Source organism: Tupaia chinensis, unplaced genomic scaffold, assembly GCF_000334495.1.
Source record: "Tupaia chinensis unplaced genomic scaffold, TupChi_1.0 Scaffold145659_1, whole genome shotgun sequence".
NCBI classification, from domain to species: Eukaryota; Metazoa; Chordata; class Mammalia; order Scandentia; family Tupaiidae; genus Tupaia; species Tupaia belangeri.
This window is the reverse complement of record NW_006205516.1, coordinates 899,808-907,223: the sequence shown is the minus strand read 5'-3', so window position 1 is coordinate 907,223 and position 7,416 is coordinate 899,808. Positions and strand designations below refer to the sequence as shown.

Genomic DNA, 7,416 nt, shown 5'->3' with positions numbered 1-7,416 from the left:
AAATTTCAAGTTTTTAACCATTATAGATTTTTTTGTGTATGTCCTTTATCAAGTTGAGGAACTGTCCCTAAAACTCACTTTTGTTCTTGAATGTAGAGTGGGCTGGGGTTTCAGTGGCACTGAGGTGGATATTCCCCATCCACTAGTTGATAATTGACATTTTCTCCTTAGCTTTTCCATCCTTCAGGGTAAGTAACCCTAATCTTACCTAAGAGTAGATTTTGATAGGGAGAGAATATGACAGCTCTCAGGTGAAGGAAGAAGAGAACAGGGAATATGGTAGGAAGAGGGAAAAGTTTTCCCTTCCTGTGTAAGTCTACCAGGACTTGTGTGGATAATTTATCATGTCAGGATACATTCTTCGCCTTTCTTATTCATTGCCAAGAGCTCACTTCCACAGGGCAAAGCAAGCAGGTTGATGATGATATGAGTTATCATGTTTTAAGTACCAATTATGTGCCAAGAGCTAGACTTACGTTTTCTCTGATTTTGGCAACAAATCTTCAAAGAAGGGACTACCAATTATGTGCCAAGAGCTAGACTTACGTTTTCTCTGATTTTCACAACAAATCTTCAAAGAAGGGACTTTTCTTTTCAAGGTTTTTGCCATAAGGTGTGTGCCCTCACCAGAAAGAGAGACCCCCATTCTTCCCCTGGGATTTTGGGCACACCCATATACACACCTCACATGACTTTCAAGCTGCCAGATCCGGGACTCTAACCTTGGTTGACTATGTGAAAGTCCAGTGCCTTAATCACCATGCTACCTGCTGACCTCCACAGCTATTTTTAGTAGTATCTTTATTATCATTATTATTAATTTTACCAGAGAGAGAGAGAGAAAGTGAGAAAGCAAGCCGCCAAGTCCAGAACTTGAACCACAGTTGGCCACATGGGAGTCCAGTGATGTAACCATTACTCAATCTCCTGGTCCCAGGAGTACCATATTAAAGATGTAGAAACTGCTTCAGAGAGGTTGAGAAGCTTGGCAGAGCCAGGTTAAGAACTCGAGTCTAGTCTGGCCCCAAAGGCCTGCTTTGAAAAAGCTGTAATAGAGAAGACTGCATCCAGTGGAGGAGTAGGGAAGTATTTCTTGAAGACAAATTCAAGGACACTTGTTTAGGCACCCCCCCCTTCTCAGGAGCCAGCCAGCACTTGCTCACACATGGCTATTAGGCCCTCCTTTCCCTGGTGATAGGCAGTAAGCTGAAGGTCAGATAAAGAGCCAGGGTATGATCAGGATCCCCAATTTGGTCACACACCTAGATTTAAGCCTCCTGCTCCATGAGGTTGGACAACTCTTGTCCCCACCTAGAAACCTAGGAGGTCTAAAATCTGAATAGTATAATTTCATGGTGCCCTCATTTGTTGTGCTCAAACTTCCATATTTTCTTTGGTTCAGGGCTCTTTTTTCTTATGTGGACTAGAGACTCACTAGGTCCTGTAAGCTTCCGAAATACAAACCTTGACAGGAGAGACCACATGCCATGGTGTTCTCACAGTGAATCCCAAGTAAAAGCTTTTGATGGGTGTGGAGATAGAGAGGTAGGCAGATTGGAAAGGAGAAAAAGAAAACATAAAAGGATGAGGGCAAAGTTGAAGAATAATAGTAGTGGTGGGGTGAAGTTAAGTGTACTAACTTTGTGGATGTTTCAGAGGGAAATTTTTAAAATTTTATAATATATTATTTGCATTGATTGTTGTACATATCAATGATGTATAATATGGTTTTTCAAAGCATGTATGCAGTGTGTGATAACCAAATCAAGGATATTAACCATATAAATCATTTTCAACAAAGAATTATCTAATTGAATTTAATTTTTTAAATGTTTTTTTTCCTTATTTTATTTTATTTTTATTATTATTCTTATTTTTAAAAACACATTCAATCGCAATACAACATTTGGATTGTGAAGAGAACATGAAATACATATCAGACCAGTCTAGTTGAGAATGCAATACATGTTATTATCAATGGGTAACAAACCATTTCTGTGTCTCACAAATGTCTTGCCTCTCCATTTTTCTCCCTGATTTCCTTCCCTATACTTTTCCCTTCTCCCACCCTCCTTCTGCACTGTTGCCAGCATCCATAACTATTTTCATTGCTTTTATGCCCTCCAATCTTTATGTCTCTACCATAGAGGGCAATCAGTATATATTAAGTGGAGACATACAATATCTTTCTTTCATAGCTTGGCTTGCTTCACTCAGCAATAAATCTTCCATATTCAACCACTTTCTATCAAATGTCAGGATCTTGTTGTACTTTATGGCTGAATAGTATTCCATAGCATATATGTGCCATACTTTTTCAATCCATTCATCTGCTCATGGACATTTGGGTTGGTCTCATGTCTTAGCAATCGTGAATAATGCTGCAATAAACATTGATGTACAAGCACTTTTCCAACTGATCATTCTCCTGTCCTTTGGGTAGATACCCAGGAGTGGGAATAATGGATCATATGATAGTTCTATTTGCAGGTCTTTATTTATTTATTTATTTATTTATTTTTTGGAGAGGTTTTCACTATAGGACATGTGCGCTCGCCAGACAGAGAGACAGAGAGACAGAAAGCGAGAAATCACCCCCCAGAGGGGATGGCCACGCCGCAATCCCTTCTCCTCCGTTCTCCTCTCGGGATCTTGGGCACACATGCACACGTGCTCAGTGTGAGTTTTAAGCCACCAGGTCCAGGACACGAACTGCAGTCGACTACATGGGAGTTCAGCGACATAGCCATTATGCTAACTGCTGGTCCCCCATCCTTCACTTTCTAATCAAGAGTTTCTTAACCTTGGCATCACTGACATTTTGAGCTGGATAATTCTTTGTGTCTTATTTACTGTAGGAGGTTTAGCAGAATCCCTAGCCTTCTGCCCATGAGATGCCAGTAGTACATCCCCTCTGTCAGTCATTATCATCAAAACTATCTTCAGACCTTGCTAAATTTCCTTAGTGGGCAAAATCACCCAGTTGAGAACAACTATTCTATTCTCAAAATTCTATTAAAAATCTGGCACTTCTAATCACTTTTGTCTTCTCTCTTCCACTCACTTAAATAGATAATGGAGAGTCATCTGGAATCTTGACCCTAGGCCTACTGCTGCCTCCACACTGCTCCCTCCACACAGATGAAAAAAAAAAAAAAGCATAAAACCAAGGCACAGGTGGAGAGGAATGAAGCTCAGAACAAAACCCTAATCTCTAAAACTGTGAGAAAAACATTTCTTTTTTATAAATTACTCAGTCATAGGTATTCTATTAAGGGTTGGAAAATGAATTAAGACAATGATTCAGTATGTTGTCTATCTTGATGAATGTCCTATATGCACTCAAAAAGAATGTGGTGGGTGGAATGTCTTTTAAGTGGCAATTAGATTTACTTGATTATTGGTGTTGAGTTCACCTACATCTCTTGATGATGTTTTGCTCAGATATCTTCATTTTAAACCAGATTTTGGAAAATGAAATGCAGCCCTCATTTGAGACCTGCTGCTCTGGAGACTGAGTGGGAAATGATAAAAGTCTAATTTAAAAGACACAAGGACAAAAAGATCTCCCTGATTGCAAGGCTCTCCCACACACAGGTGTGGAACTGAAGGTTCTCACTGACCTAAAGTACCATGTTCTCTGGGAGGAAAGACTCAGGATTAGACACATTTAGCAGGTTAACTCTTTTCTACCCATGAAGCAGGATGATGAGACAGGTTGGTCCTCAACAGAGTTTTGGTGGGGGTTTGGGGGCACAAGCAAGGGAAGCATTTACATTGGAGTTTCTATTACAATTTTTCTATTACAACTTTGTCTATGACCAGCCCGTGGCTCTGTGAGTATATGGGAGCCTGGAATGAAGTCCCTCAGAACATTAGAAGCTCCCATAGGACACACAAGAATGAAGGCAACTTTGACATTTCTCAACTGGTGAGTCCCAGGCCATTGCCTCAGATTTGTCCTATCCAAAACCATGACCATGTTCATCTGGACATAGTTCCAAGGGACACTGCTGAAGATAACTGAGCTGAGAATTTTTTTCTTAATTTTTCAAACAAATTTTGCCAGAGTGTGGATGCCCTCATAAGAGAGAGAGAGAAAAGAAAGCACCTCCCACCACCATCCTTGGAGAATAGTCACGCTGCAGTCCCTTCTCCTCCATTTTTCCCTCCCTTTGTGATTTTAGGCATGTACACACACATGCCCAGTTTTTCAAGCTGCTGGGTCCAGGACTTGAACTGTATGGGTAGCCATGTGGGATCCAGTTGCTTTAACCACCATGCCATGGACTGGCTCCAGAGAAATGGCACCTTTCTCCCCTGAGGCAGTGCAAGTAAGGGCTGTGATTTCCTTTTAGAGCTTACCTTGTTTGCTCCAGCCGGAGAAACACAATACCCTCTCCTCCCACCCATGCTTGTCCATTGAACCTAAACACCCCCAACTGCACTCCGTCGGGCAGTCATTTTTCCTCAGAGCAGCAGTATGGAGGTGAAGGTGTGAGGAATTGTGGGGGAGTGCATAGAGAACACCTGGGTTCTCTTAACCAAATTTCTGCACTCTTTCTCTGTCTTCACTCCTTCAAAATTATGGCTGGAACACGGATAAAGACTCCCACCAGGTCCAGTACAGGGGGTAGGAGGGACAGAAGAGAAAGTCAAAGATAATGGTTCTTAACTATCAACTGGTTCCAGAGCCTTTTGAGAATTTGGTAAAATAGTTTTGGATCTTCTTCTCAAAAAAAGAAATGCCTTTATGGGCCCATAGTTATGCCTTCAGTTTTAAGAGTGTTTGAAAACCCCTGAGGAGCAGTCCTTGGGCCCTACTTTAAGACCTCTGGATTAGAGGAGGTGGTAACCTATTGTCTCTCTTCCCCTTTGGATGACAGAAAGTCTCCTTTCTCTGTGGCCCCCAAAGAATCTTCCCCATCTTCAATGGCCGAGATTCTTATTGTTATGCCCAAAGACAAAATAACCAGACAATAAGGCCAAAGCAGTAACCATCTACCAAAGAATAAGTCTTCCTCTTAGTTACATGTCCATCAGCCCACATTGGACCTCACTGATTCCTGCTTCCAGTCCCTAGCCATTTGGGCTGGTTTAGGAACGCAAAAGCCGTTGATTTTCTGGCTCTCATTATGTTTAGAGACAGAGTATGATGACTAGGATATTGTGTGTGACTGGAGATTTATGCCAAGTAAGGGATAAAGAGTAAGTCACAACAGTAAAAGGATGCTGTACACTTGAATTTGGTTGCAGTGCCAAGAGAACTTAGAAAGCATGCAAGTACACAGCACCAGCAGATGGCATAGTGGTTATGTTGCTGGACTCCCACAAGGCCAACTGCTGTTTGAGTCTGACCCAAAGGCTTGAAACTCACACCTGGTGTGTGTGCGTGTGTGCCCAAAATCCCAAGAGGAGAATGGAGGAGAAGGGATTACAGCATGGCCATCCCCCCTGGGGAGTGATTTCTCACTTTCTGTCTCTCTGTCTCTGCAGTGAGAACACATGCCCTATAGAAAAAAAAATCTCTCAACAAAAAGAAAAGAAAATTTACAAGTCAAGTATATCAGGCTGGGAGTGGGGGCAGATGCAAGGGAACAAAAAGAGGATTTGGTGGGGTGTCTGAATTCCTGTTATAGTAACTTCTCTTTACCCCATAGGGGTCATGATTGAAATACATCTTACTTCACTTTATGTTATCACTTACTTTATACACTATATACTAAATGTTATATCACAGGTTCTCTCAACCAAGAAAATAACATTCTTTGATTGCTTTATCAGTCAAGAGAAGCAAAAACGTTGGATTGGCTCTCCTGCTCATTCTCATCTGTCAGACCAATAAGGATTTTCTCAGGGAGATTCCAAGGAATATGACTAAGATCAAGGGCCTGATTTGCATTTATCTCTCTGAGTGCAGACATGCTTCACACAGTAGAGCTGTACTTGGCTTCTCGCTGACTATGACCAGACCATCCTGGTCACAGCCACATCTGTTCCCCCACATTTGTTCCTTCCAGTCTGGGTAGTGTTACTTCTAAGTCTCAGACCTGGAGCCAGCCAGCATCTCAATTCTCCATCACTTCCTTTGTGTTTCTATGGTGTTTTGTCTGTTGCTGTTTAAATAAACTGTTTATATAAAGCTTTTTTTTTTAAATGAGTTCTTTCTTCTTTGTTTCTCTCTTTTTTTCTTTTTTAGGTTTTTGTCATAGGGCACATATACTCGCCCACTCACCAGAGAGAGACAGAGAGAGGGAAAGGGAGAAATCACCTCTCAGAGGGGATGGACATGCTGCAATCCCTTCTTCTCCATTCTCCTCTTGGGATTTTGGGCATGCACGCATAAGCATCTGGAGTGATTTTCAAGCTGCCAGATCTAGGACTCGACTCACAGTTGGCCATGTGGGAGTCCAGCACCTTAACCTCTACACCACCTGCTGGCCTCAAAATGGATTCTTTCTATTACCTTCTTTGGTGTCTAACTAGTGCTCTGTCTTTACTGTCTGATTATTGTCTTTTACCTTTAGGCAAAAATAATAAATAATCTTAGTCACTCAAGATTGGAGGGATGCTTTGGAAGTCGGAAAGAAGGGAGGCTTTGGGCCATTTCCAGATCATGTAGCAACTGTCATCCCAGACATGAGGCTGTTGTTCAGGCCTACTACTCTACACAAAGAGTTGTATACAAGTAGTTCCAAATCTTAAGGATTGGGAGTACCTCTGAATGTAACAGAAAATCCCATCTTCCTACAGGTTCATTGGATATTATATCAGTTTCCTCTCTGTGTATTTTTATCAGATACATACTTTTGTTCTCCTGAAACATAAATAAAAACTGTGGTCAAATTGGGAGAAGCAGTTGGATATTGCGATGCTCTGAAAGATATAAGATAGATACATAGGGTCCTGGCCTCAGACCCGGAACCAAATGAAACACGATGGGATGTCTTATAGAGTACAGTAAATGAAACCATTTCAGAACAAGAGCTGAAACCATGTCATCCTATATCTCATTCAGCTATTTTTTTTAAATTTGTCTTAATTTACTTATAAAATAGTCGGCATCTTGCCATGGTTCAAAAATCAAAAGGCATCAAAAGGTACCAAAAGGCATTCAGAGAAAAACCTTCCTCCTATGTTTGCTCCCACCTGGGTTTCTTTACCTAAGGCAAGCATTATCAGTTTCTTCTTACTCCTGCCATTGATAGCCTATTGCATTTTCTGTTTTATTACCTCCTCTCAAAGTTTCGATTGGAATTTCTTCTGTTTTTCTTTTTTGCAGCTTTTATAGTTCGTTCCTGCAAACACACACAGAAGTGTTTGCTCTTCACTTGTAGTAAGAGGTCATATGACAGATCTTTCTGCTGCAAAGCATTGCTCTATAAAGCTTGCTATTTCTTTTTTTTTTTTATTATT

The 7,416-nt window shown here is 41.2% G+C and overlaps 1 pseudogene; it reads right to left on the bottom strand.

Moving 5' to 3' along the window:
- Positions 1-7,416, bottom strand: part of LOC102473571 (E3 ubiquitin-protein ligase TRIM68-like) — a 49,334-nt pseudogene that overhangs the window by 37,402 nt on the left and 4,516 nt on the right.